The following is a 13,456-nucleotide window of genomic DNA, read 5'->3' on the forward strand; positions in this document are numbered from 1 at the left end:
ACCCTAGTCTGCTATTGCACATTAGAACTTCTACTTAAAATGTTTTAATTTTTAATTTTTGTGGGTACATGAGATGTGTATATTTATGGGGTACATGAGATATTTTGATAGAGGCATACCATGCATAATAATCACATCAGGATAAATGGGGGTATCCATCTCCTCAAACATTTATCCTTTGTGTTACAAACAATCCAATTATACTCTTTAGGTATTTTAAAATATAAAACAAATTATTGTAGACTGCAGTTACCCTATTGTGCTATCAAATACTACATCTTATTCATTATATCTAACTGTATATCTATATCCATTTACCATCCCCACTTCTCCCATCCACTACTACCCTTCCCTGCTTCCGGTAACTATCATCCTATTGTCTATCACCATGAGTTCAATTGTTTTAACTTTTTTTTTAGCTCCCACAAATAAGTGAGAACTTGCAAAGTTTCTGTGCCTGACTTATTTCACTTCATGTAATGATCTCCAGTTCTATCCATGTTGTTCTCAGTGACAGGATCTCATTCTTTTTATGGCTGAATACACTCCATTGTGTAGACGTATCACATTTTCCTTATATATTTGTCTATTGATGGGGTTTCTTCCAAATCTTGGCCATTGTGAATACTGCTGCAGCAAACATGGGTGTGCAGATCTCTCTTTGATACACTGATTTCCTTTCTTTGGGATATATACCGAGCAGTGGGATTGTGGATCATTTGTAGTTCTATTTTTAGTGTTTTGAGGAACCTCTAACCTGCTCTCCATGGTGGCTGTAACAATTTACAGCCCCACCAGCTGTGTACAAGGATTCCCTTTCCTCTGCATCCTCGCCAGCATTTGTTATTGCCTGTCTTTTGGATATATCATTTTAACTAGGGTGAAACAATATCTTATTACAGTTTTTATTGCATTTATCTGATGATTCATGATGTTAAATACCTTTTCATATACCTGTTTGCCATTTGCATGTCTTTTGAGAAATGTCTATTCAGATCTTTTGCCCATTTTTAATCCAATTAGATTTTTCCCCAAGAATGTATATCTTCTGTCTCTATCTAACCATATGTTTGTACCCCTCTTCATCTCTCACTCCCACACACACATCCTTTCCAGCCTCTGCTATCAGTCATTTTACTAACTCCATGAGATCAACTTTTTAGCTCACATATGAGTGAGACTATGTGATGTTTGTCTTTCCGTGCCTGACTCATTTCATTTGACATAATGACCTCTAGTTTCCTCCATGTTGCACAACTAACAGGATTTCATCCATTTCTATAGCTTAATAGTATTCCATTGTGTATGAATGCCACATTTTCTTTATCCATTCATCTATAGATGGACTCCGTATCTTTCCTTTTTTTTTTCTTTGTTTCAAGTTTTAATCAAAGCTTTTATATAAGATTACGTTATTCCTGCATCTTCTCAATTGTTTCTTCCTTGTATTTGCCCTTTTCCTTTCCTACTTGACGAGATTTGGCTTTCCGTTCGAGGATCTTTTTGCGGCCTTTAGTCCAGTTTTAGCCTAGTGATAACCACCTTGCTGGGGTGAATGCCTACGTGGACAGTTGTGCCATTAGCCTTTTCCTGCTGCACCCGTTCAATGTAGATAACATATTTTTTCCTGTAAACCTGGACTACTTTGCCAATTTTCTGACCTTTATAGTGTCCTCGTACAACCTGAACTTCATCATCCTTTCGGATGGGCATGGATCGCACGTTGTACTTCTGTCTCAGCTCTTTGGAAAGAGGGGAAGACATAATCTTCCTGCGAATGTGGGAAGGTGCATTGAAATGCCTTTTGCAATTCTTGCTTCGGTCGGAAGTTACAAAGGGATTAAACTTCATTTTGGCCGCTCCCGCTTCGGTGATGGCCGCGAAAGGGCCTTTCCTCTTGTAAATAGTGCTGCAATAAACATGTGAGTACAGGTATCCCTTTGATGTACTGATTTATTTTCCTTTGGGTAAATACCTAGTAGTGGGATTACTGGATCGTATGGTAGCTCCATTTTTAGTGTTTTGAGAAATCTCCATACTGTTTTCCACAGTGGCTATACTAATTTGCATTCTCAAGAATAGTGTGTAAGTTCCCTTTTATCTGAATCCTCTCCAGTGTCTGCTTCTTGTTTTTTTAACTAATAGCCACTTTAACTGGGGTAAGATGGTATCTCATTGTAGTTTTGATTTGCATTTACCTGATGATTACTAATGGTAATCATTTTTAAATATACTTATTGATCATTTGTGTGTCTACTTTTGAGAAATGTCTATTCATGTCCTTTGCTCATGTCTAAATGGGATTATTTCTTTTTTTATTGAGTTTTTTTGTATGTTTTGGATATTCCTTGTTGAATGAATAGTTTGTAAATATTTTCTCCCATTCAACAGATTGTCTCTTCAGTGTGTTGATTCTTTTGCTGTGCAGAAGCTTTGTGTTTAATGTAGTCCCATTTGTCTATTTTTGTTTTGGTGGTCTGTGCTTTTGAGTTCTTAGCCATAAATCTTTACCTAGATCAATGTCCTGAAGTGTTTTTCCTATGTTTTCTTCTAGTGGTTTTATAATTTGGGGACTTATATTTAAGTCTTTAATTTCTCTTGTGTAGATTTTTGTGTATGGTAAGAGACAGGAATCTAGTTTCATTCTTTTGCATACGGATATTTATTTTTCCCAGCACCATTTATTGAAGAGGATATTCTTTCCCCAATGTATGTTCTTGGTGACTTTGCTGAAAATCAAAGTAAATATGTAAATATGTAGGTTTATTTTAAGAATCTCTATTCTGTTCTACTAGTCTGTGAGTTTTATACTAATATCACACTGTTTTGGTTACTATAGCCTTGTAATATATTTTGAAGTCAGGCAGTATGATACCTCCAGCTTTGTTCTTCCTCCTCTAGATTGCTTTGGCCATTTGGACTCTTTTTTGGTTCCACATGAATTTAGGATTTTTAAAAATAAGTCTCTGAAAAATGATGTTGGTATTTTGATATGGATGGCATTGAATCTGTAGGTTGCTTTGGGCAGAATGGTCATCATTTTAACTATATTAATTCTGATCATTGGGCATGGGATTTATTTCCATTTGTTTGTGTCCTTTCCAATTTCTCTTATCAGCAATTTGTAGTTTTTCTTGTAGAGATCTTTCACCTCCTTGGTTAACTTTATTTTTAGGTATGTTAATTTTTCTGTAGTTATTGTAAATGGGTTGGCCTTCTTAATTTCTTTCTCAGCTAGTTCATTATTGGTGTGTAGAAATGCTGATTTTTCTATGTTGATTTCATATCCTGCAACTTTACTGAATTTATTTATCAGATCTAAAAAAGCTTTTTTTTGGTGAAGTCTTTAGGTTGTTCTAAATGTAAGATCATATTATCAGCAAAGAGGGGCAATTTGACCTCCTCTTTTCCAATTTGGATACATTTTAGTTCTTTCTCTTGCCTGATTGCTCTGGCTAGGACTTCAGTAATAACTTGAATAGGAATGGTGAAAGTGGGCGTCTTTATCTTTTTCCAGTTCTTAGAGGCTTTTAGCTTTTCCCTGTTCGGTATGATGTTAGCTGAGATTTTGTTGTGTATAGCCTTTATTATGTTGAGGTACATTCCTTCTATGCCTAGTTGGTTAAGAGTTTTTTTTAAGAATGAAGGGATTTTGAATTTTATCAAATGCTTTTTCTGCATTTATTGAGATGATCATATGGTTTTTGTCCTTCACTCTGTTGATGTGATATATTATGTTTATTGATTTGCATATTTTAAATCATCCCTGCATCCCTGGGATAAATCCCTCTTGATTGCTCTGTATCATTTTTTGATGTGCTGTTGAATTCAGTTTGGTAGTATTTTATTGAGGATATTTACAACTATATTCATCAGGAAGATTGGCCTGCAGCTTTCTTTCTTGTGTCTTTGTCTGGTTTTGGTATCAGTGTAACGCTGGTAGAATGAGTTAGAAAGAATTCCCTCCTTTTAAATTTTTTGGAATAGTTTGAGGAGAACTGGTGTTAGTTCTTCCTTGAAAGTGTGGTAGAATTTGGCAGTGAAGCCATCTGGTACTGGACTTTTCTTTGTTGGAGACTTTTTATTACTGCTTTATTCTCATTACTTGTTATTGGTCTGTTCAGGTTTTCTGTTTCTTCCTGATTCAATATTGGTAGGTTGTGTATGCACAGAATTTTTTCCATTTCCTCTCGGTTTTCCCATTTGTTAGTGTATAGTTATTCACAATAGTTTCTGATGATCTTTCGTATTTCTGTGATGTCAGTTGTAATGTCTCCTTTTTCATTTCGGATTTTGTTTATGTAGTTATTCTGTTTTTCTTGATTAGTCTAGCAAGTGGTTTATCAATTTTGTTCATCTTTTCAATTTTTCATCTCATCGATCCTTTGTAGTTTTTCATTGATCATTTGTAATTTTTTAAAAGTCTCCGTTTTGTTTAGTTCTGCTCTGATCTTTACTATTTATTTCATTCTGCTAATTTCTGGTTTAGTTTGTTCTTACTTTTCTAGTTCCTTGAGGTGCACCAGATTGTTTATCTGAAATCTTTCTCTTTTTTTGATGTAAGCCCTTATTGCTATAATATTTCCTCTTAGCACTGGTTTTGCTAGATCTTATAGGTTCTGGTATGTTATGTTTTGATATTCATTTCTTTCAAAATTTGTTTGATTTACTCCTTAATTTCTTCCTTGGTCTAATTCAGGAGCATGTTGTTCAGTTTTCATGTATGTGTACAGTTTCCAAAGTCTTCTTGTTACTGATTTCTAGCTTTGTCTGTTGTGGTCCGAGGAGGTATTTGATATGATTTTGATATTAAAATTTTGAGACTTACTTTGTATCCTATCGTATGGTCTATCCTGGAGAATGTTTCATGTGCTGATGAGAAGAATCTACATTCTGTAGCTGTTAGATGAAATGTTCTGTATATGTTTGTTAGGTCCATTTGGTCTAGTATAAAGTGCAGTTTAAATCCAATGTTTCCTTCTTATTTTTATTTTTTACTTTGCTTAATATAGTGTAACCAATATTTGTTAAATTTCTGTCTATATGATCTGTTTAATGCTGAGAATGAGGTGTTAAGTCTTGAAATGTTATTGTATTGGAGTCTATTTCTGCCTTTAAATCTAGTAATATTTGCTTTATACATATGGGTGCTCCCATGCTGGGTACATAAATAAGTCTATGTTTAAAGTTATTATATCATCTTCCTTAATTGATCCCTTTATGTGTCTCTTTGTCATGCTTTTTAAGTTAAAGTCTGTTTTATCTGATAAAAGTATAGCTACTCCCACTTGCTTTTGATCCGTTTGCATGGAATGTCTTTTTCCATCCCTTTACTTTCAGTCATATGTGTCTTTACAAGTGAGATGTTTCTTGTAACCAGTAAATCACTGGGCCATTTTTTTAAATAAAATTCATTCACCCAGTCTATATCTTTTAAGTGAAAAACTTAATCCATTTACATTTAAGGTTATTATTGATCGGTGCCTTCTGGGACTCCAGAAATTCTATTATTTGGTCACATTATGGTGTCCCATATGTTATTTAGGCTTTGCTCATTCTTTTTTTTTTTTTAATCTGACTGTGTTACTGCAAAAGACCTGTTTTCAAGTTCTGAGACATTTTCTTCTTCTTGTTCTAGTCTATTGTTGAATTTTTCAAATGTTGAAATTTAAAAAATCCAACGTTTTGAATTATTTTTCTAGGATTTTGTAAATTTCTTTTTCATTGGTATCTGTTGCTGGAGAATTATTGTGTTCCTTTGGAGGGGTCATATTTTCTTATTTTTTCATATTTCCTGTTTCTACATTGATGTCTGCACATCTGGTGTAACAGTTGCTTCTTTCAATTTTTTGAATTTACTTTTGTAGGGGAAGACTTTTTCCTGAAGACATATCTATGGTGTTGTTTAGACAGGGCACTTTGGCTTTGATACTGAATGCACATAGTAGTCTAGTCTTTTGTGAGTTCTTTGGCTGTAAATAGTGTCAGTGGTATCTGTGATTTCCTTGGTAACTTAGGGTGTGGTTATTGGTGGAGGCTGTGATGAAGTTTTGCTGAGGACTGGAACAATGAGAGGGCCAGTTTTTGGGCCCCAGTGGTGGCAGTAGTAGGCTGAGCATTCTCATCCTTGGGCTCCTGAGAGGCATATGCTGGCACTGGTGTCAGCAGGTCTAAGTGGGCTGATTCTTGGGCATCCGAGTGGCTTGCTCAGATGCTGCATAGGGTCAGCAGTGAGTTGGATGAGTGGATGGGTTCTTGGGCTCATGGGCAACAGGTGTGGTGTGAGTGATGGCACTAGCAGTGACAAGAAAACCCTCTGTGTCTCAAGTGATGTGTGCTGGTGATAGCAGTGGCTGTGATAGACTAGACAGGCCACTCTGTAGGCCTGCAAGTCGTGTATGCAAGTAGGTGCCAGCTGTGGTGGTAGCAGCAGGGTGGGTGGACCCAACTTTAGGCCCCCAGCAGGAGTGCTCAGGTGCCATTGGTGATGGATTAGGTGATCCTCAGGTCCCCAGACTACGTGCTCTGGCATGAGTGGGTGGATGTAGGCAAAGCCAGGCTGGGCAGGTGGGGGACTCTCTCTGGGTACACTAAAATATGTGATGGCTCCACTATTGGAGGCCGTAGAGTGACTGCCTATGGCTTGCACCTTGGCCCAGGTGGCAGCAGCCAGCCATGGCAGTGATACAGGTGGGTAATGTCAGTGGAGCTCCAGGAATGTGGCGATGCAGGTGCTGTTGAGCCTCAGGGCAGTGTGTGGTCTGTTGGTGGTTGGGCTTTCAAAATGGCACCATGTTATACCTGTTTATGACTCAGGGTGTTTGGGGGGCCAAGCATGAGCCCCCACTCTGGAGCAGTGCCTTTGTGTGCTCCCTAGGCAGCTCTCTATATCAGTTTTAGGGCCACAAAGGTTAAGGGGTTCTCCTGTGGCTAGGATTGCAGTAGTCCACAGTGGAAATGTGAACCACCGGAGGGTCTTTCAGTTACCCTTTCCCCACACTGGGGAGTCTCTCCAGGCTTCCAGCCAGTCTCACCTGAGCAGGCCACCTCACTTCCCTTTCTGCCTTGCTTTAGGTATTTCCTGTCATGCCTCGATTGAATTCCAGTGTTTTCTCTTGGACAATATATTTGACGCGTGATGATCTACTCACTATTTTGGTTCTTTTTGGAGGAAGCCAAGTACAATATGCCTCTAGTCAGCTATCTTGAAGCCCCTCTTGGGCTTTGTCTTTTGAACTGAGGGTAAAAAGATGAATAAAGACAAAAACATAATCCTTTAACAAGATCACATACAAATGGTGATGACAACCATGTGAGTATATTTTAATGTCCATATGAAATGCGATCAATAGAAGTGTAAGCCAAATACTAAAGAAACTCAGAAAAAAGAGAACGTAAGTCTGTATTATAGGAAGTGTGGGTGGAAGGTGGGCATGGCCAGGGAAGAAGGAAAATTTGGAATGTGATGATGGAGGAGTGAACATTTTCCAGATAGGCAAGACATTACTAGTAGATGGAGCAGCACTTGAATTGTCACAGGGCATTTGGAGCCTGCAAGTAGGTGTCTAGGTTTGGGGTAAATAAGATGCAGTGATGAGAGATGAAGCTGGATAAGTGATCAGGGGCTAGATCATGAAAAGCCTTGTGGGCCACACCTTATAGAAGTTAAATTTTATTTAGTAAACAGTGGAGGATAACTGAAGCATTTTCAGAGAGAAATCAATTTAATGGTTTTGAAATTTAACAGGAAGGTGAGACTCGAGGCAGGAGGAACTGTTAGGAGGCTATTTTAACAATTCAGGTAAGAGACAATGGTTTTTCAGTAGGCATAGGGAAGAAAAGGAAGGAATGAAGTCTAGAAATATTTGGGAATTCATATTTTCAGTACTTGGGTATTTGTGTACACGATACTGCCATTTACTGAGATTTGGAAAATGTGATAGTTAATTTCATGTATCAATTTGGCTAGGCTATCATATTTAGTTGTTTGGTCAAACGCCAATCTGGATGTTGCTGTGAAGGTATTTTTTAGAGGTGATTAATATTTAAATCAGTAGACTGTGAGTATAACAGATTACCCTCCATAATGGGAGTGGGCCTTATCTAATCAGTTGCAGGCATTAAGAGAAGACAGAGGTCCCACAAGGCAGAAGAAATTCTGCCCCCATACTGCCTTCAGACTCAAGATTATGACATCAACTCTTCCCACAGTCTGCAGCCTGCTGGCCTGTCTTGGAGGTATCAGACTTGCCAGTCCCCACAATTATGTGAGCCAATTCCTTAAAATGAATCTATGTACACACCCTATTGGTTCTGTTTCTCTGGAGAATCTTGACTAATACAGGAGGATTTCTTTTTGTTCAGGTTTGTAGTTGATAATTGCTTTGCTAAACACAAATATGCCCGAAGGACATTATGTTAAGTGAAGTAAATCAAGTGCAGAAAGATAAATGCCACATCTTCTCCTTCATGTGTGGGTGATAGGGTTTGGCCGTGTCCCCACTCAAATCTCGTCTTGAAGTATAGTCCCCATGATCCCCATGTGTCAAGGAAGGGACCCAGTGTGAGGTGACTGGATCATGGGGGCAGTTTCCCCCCTACTGTTTTCATGATAGTGAGTTCTTATGAGACCTGATGGTTTAAGTGGTTGACATTTCCTCCTTCACACACCCTCTCTCTCTCTCCTGCTGCTTTGTGAAGAAGGTTCCTCCTTCCTCTTCTGCCATGATTGTAAGTTTTCTGAGGCCTCCCCAGCCGTGTGGGCATGTGGGTCAATTAAACTTCTTTTCTTGATAAATTACCCAGTTTCAGGAAGTTCTTTATAGCAGTGTGAAAATGGACTAATACAGTGGGACCCCCCCACCCCGCCGGAAAAAAAAGAAGAGGGAGAGACACCCTATAGAAGTAAAGAGTAGAATTCTGGTTGTGAGAGCATAAGAAATGTTGGAGAAAGAAAGATAAGTAAAGGTACATTAATGGATACAAAAAACACAGCTAGAGAGAATGGGATGTCCAGCTTCCAAATGGGAACCTTCGTAGCACCAGTGACAAAAAAGAGAATTAAATACAGGTGATGTTGAGAAAGGCAAGAAGACTTTTGTTGAGAAGTGTGTCCAGTGCCACACCATGGAAAAGGGAGGCTAGCACAAGACTGGGTCAAATATCCATGGTATCTTTGGGCAGAAGACAGGTCAGGATGCTGGATTCTCTTACGCAGATGCCAATAAGAATAAAGGTACCACCTAAGGAGAGGATGTACTCACTGATGGAGTATTTGGAGAATACCAAGAAGTATATCCCTGGAACAAAAGTGAGCTTCAGCAGCATTAAGAAGAAAGGCAGAAAGGGTAGGCTTGATAGCTTATCTCAAAAAAGCTACTAAGGAGTAAGAATTGGCCACTGCCTTATTTATTACAAAACAGAAATGTCTCATAACTTTTTTATGTATGTTAATATTTGATTTCATAAACCAGAATTCATATCATGAATGACAGAATATTTTTTGTTGAGCAGTCCTGGTTTAACTAAGACTGACTTGTGGTTAAATGAATATGCTTGCCTTTTTAAATGTTAAAAGTAATTCTAATTCAGTAAATGCTATCATGTTTTTCCACTTCTAAAGAGAAGACTGAACTTCATTAGTAATGTTCAAATTTTCACAAAGATGGTGAATGCCATCTTCAAATCTATTGGAAATTGGTTTTATATTTAGATTTATGTAACTGATTATATGAATATATTTAAATACTGGAGAAATTCCTTCACTATCTCAGAACCAAGCAAGATTCATCTGTGCTTTGTGTTCATTTGCCTTTTAAAGGCAAGGGCTGAAGATAAGGTAGCAATGTCTACTTTACATTTTTGGTCATAACTATGCCAGTCCAATTAGAACTCCCTGTATCTAAAATGGTTTCTTTTACTCATTGAAAGGCATTTTAGTGTGGTTTACGTGTAGTATTAAATAAAGAATATTTAACACTTAAAAAGTTATAGCTAGCTAGGAGAAATAAGTTCTAATGTTTTGTAGCACAGTACAGGGTGACTATGGTTAACAATTTCGTGCATACTTTCAAAAAGCTGGAAGAGAGGATTTTGAATGTTCACAACACAAAGACATGATAAATGTTTGAGGTGATAAATATGCTAATTACCCTGATTTGGTCATTACACATTTATTGAAATATCACTTTGTATCTCATAAATATGTATACTTAGCTTGTGCCAATTAAAAATAAAAGAAAAAAAAAAAAGAAATGGTTTGCTGAAGCAAAGGCTCAGGATTTTTAGAAGAGAAAATGAGGGCTTATTTTTGTTTATGCCAGGGGGTGCTGTGGTTCAATATCAATGTTGCTTATTTATTCCTTTGAATTGTTGGACAATGTCCCTTCTAGGCTTCTGTTGTTGTATGTTAGAGAATGTGGGATATCTGAATGTATAATTCTCACTAGTAATGAAATGCACCATACACTAGAACTTACTATTAGTTTAATGAAGCTAGAGTTGTTGTTGGCTGGTTTCTTTAGAATTTATATAGATGATTTGTACTTGTAAAGAAGTGCTAGAAATGCTTCTCAGAAATATGCAGCACTTGAGTTCAAGACTAGCACTTTAATTTCACCTATGGAAAGAGAAGTGTGTACTTCAGTGAGTCATAGGAGGTAGTAGGATGAATGAGATTCTCCTACAAAGCTACAGTTGGAAAGGTCTGGAACAAGGAGAACTTTGCATGATTTCTTGAAGCTTTACTATTTCTTTACTCACTTCATTTCCTGAAGAGCAAAGCTTTGGCATCAAACAAATATTGGTTCTCCACCAACTATATTTGTGCCTTTGGGCAGGTAAATTCATTTCTCTGGGCCTTAGTTGCAATATCTGTAAAACATACCACTTGGGGTTTTTCAAAGATTCATTAAGATGTTATTTATAAAGTGCCCTGTCCAGGGCCTGGTGCAGAGTTGGCTCTCAAGTAATGGAAGCTATTTTTATTATTCTTTAAATTTATTTGTTTCCTTGTAGGCTTTCAAATTCTGGATCTCCTAGGATAGTTACATATGCGCTGTCTGTTGGAACTTGTAGAATTTTCTCCTGTCCAAAGTGGAGTTGCAGATTCTCAACCCCTGAATTCTCTCAAGAATGAAGGGAACTGACAGGAAGTAGACATGATATCTTCATGAATAAATGATTCTAGGTGAGGAATAAACCTTATTTTATGAGGAACAAAAGTATACCAGGAAGCGTATCTCCCTCATTTCTCCTTTATCCAGTCAGCTGTATTCATTCTCCAAACCCAGGTCACTACCACCTTCGAAAGGTCTTTATTGTCCTCACCAGCCCTTCCCTGAATTTCAGTGCCATCCTCAGTACTCCTGAGAGACATCTCCAGAGATCAGCGTCATGTTGTATTTTATGACTGGTGGCCCTGGAGTTACTCTGTAGGTGGTCTTACTTGACAATGGAAGGTGGCTTTACATGACTTAAACAATCTGTTCTCATCTTTGTATTCCTGTCTAATGGGGAGCTCTTTAAATGGAAAGGAATACATTCAGTGTTTTTATCCTCTAGTGCTTAACACAGTGCCTGGAATATTGTCTATGGAAAGCATGAATGATGGATGAATGAATGAAAATCTGCAGTGAGATACATTCAGGACTAGGTAATAAATATTCTTTTTCATCATTCACTGTCTGCATCTCCTCCAAGTACTGCTGATGGCACTATAATCTAAATGTAAAATTTATCTCAGAGTTCTGCAAGTCCATCCCCAGGCTCTGCCCATCACAGTCAGATTCAATAAGGCAACTTTCTGTGTGCATAAGTAGGATGAGGTAGGGGGGCAGTGAGTAGAAATGTGATTAGTTTTTAATGAGGCTAATCATTCTGAATATCAAGTTGGTTTGCATTCGCATTAGCAGTTTTCATAAATTGTTTGAAATGCTTGCTCATAAAGTCAGGATTGCAAACTTAGAGATCAATCACTTCTACCTTGGCTTCCTGTTGAGTGGAGATTATTAATTGCATCCGTTCTCATCAGAGCTCCCCACGCAACTGCAGCCTTTATTTCTAGAACACTATCTGTTGCCAGCTCCTATCTGAACCCATTCTACTTTAGTCTCATCAGGGAATATGAAGTTAAATCTAGGGCAAAGAGAAGGGAAAAACCTAGAAAACCGAGTCAAGAGTCCTGTTGGACAGTTTCAAAACCCCAACTTTGGAAAGAAGTCATTATAGGAGATCTACAACAGCCTTCTGGTTATAAAACCTGTAACTCCTTCTCATACCCCACTGGCTCTTACTAGCCACAAGTAGGAACCCTACCTGCAGAAGCTTTAGCAAGCATTTGTGCCAGTGTACTGCCCAAGTGCCACCCACGCTATCACCTTTAAACCTTGGGCCCCTACCCACCCAGAGAGGAGCCACCATTCAGAATGTATCTTTATGATTCCTTTACTTTTAGTTACTGATAAAATGTATGCATTCCTAAGCGGTATCATGTTAAGTTTGTTAGAATCTAAACTTAATGTAACATGTATCATGCTGAATTTTTTTTTTTGACTTGCTTTCTTTCATTCAACCTGCTTTTGAGATTCATTCACGTTGATATATGTAACTGTAAATAATTCATTTTCTTAGCTAGTGGAATCCCAATCCCACTGTTCGGTTATACAGGCCCTCAAGTCTTTTTTTTTTTTTTTTTTTTTTTTTGAAATGGAGTCTTGCTCTGTTGCCAGGCTGGAGTGCAGTGGTGCAATCTCGGCTCACTGCCAACCTCTGCCTCCTGGGTTCAAATGATTCTCCTGCCTCAGCCTCCCAAGTAGGTGGGACTACAGGCACATGCCACCACGCCCAGCCAATTTTTGTGTTGTTAGTAGAGAAGGGATTTCACCAAGTTGGCCAGGATGGTCTCCTGACCTCATGATCCGTCTGCCTTGGCCTCCCAAAGTGCTGGGACTATAGGCGTCAGCCACGGCACCTGGCTATAGCCCTCAAGTCTTTAATCCAAATTCCTGGGGCCAGATGTGTTTACAAATACAGACTTTTTTGCTTGTTTCCATAAAGGTAATAGGATACTTATTCCATCAATAACATGGCACTCCCAGTAGGGTCTGGAGAAGCATTTTCTGATTAAATACATAAATATTCCTCCTTAAAATATAGAAAATATTCACACTAAATGGAATAATAAAGACACTAAATAACCTCATGTTAGCTCATGTTGGGCTTTGCTGCCAAATGAGTTATAAAATCACTTTTAGCTTTCAGAGTTTAGGAAGTGTGGGCCTATTTAATGATTATTTTTCTATTCTGTCTTTGATGGAGATATTTAGTTGACTTCCAGTTTTTCATTATTACAAGTAATGTTACTAAAACCATCCATACATGCCTGTTCCCCTCCAGGAGGCTCTTTGAAGGCTGGGACTGGGTCTTTTTCATCTTGGTATCTTCATGGCCTAGCACG

General features: G+C 38.1%; 2 pseudogenes across 1 annotated transcript; one reads left to right on the forward strand and one right to left on the reverse strand.

Moving 5' to 3' along the window:
* Positions 1-1,412: 1,412 nt before the first annotated feature.
* On the reverse strand, positions 1,413-1,877 carry LOC111540691 (annotated as a pseudogene). The gene has a single exon (XR_002731055.1). The product of XR_002731055.1 is annotated as a 60S ribosomal protein L26 pseudogene (transcript).
* On the forward strand, positions 1,874-9,389 carry LOC116418417 (annotated as a pseudogene).
* The last annotated feature ends 4,067 nt before the right edge of the window (positions 9,390-13,456 follow it).

This window comes from Piliocolobus tephrosceles, chromosome 13 (genome assembly GCF_002776525.5).
Source record: "Piliocolobus tephrosceles isolate RC106 chromosome 13, ASM277652v3, whole genome shotgun sequence".
Classification (NCBI taxonomy): Eukaryota; Metazoa; Chordata; class Mammalia; order Primates; family Cercopithecidae; genus Piliocolobus; species Piliocolobus tephrosceles.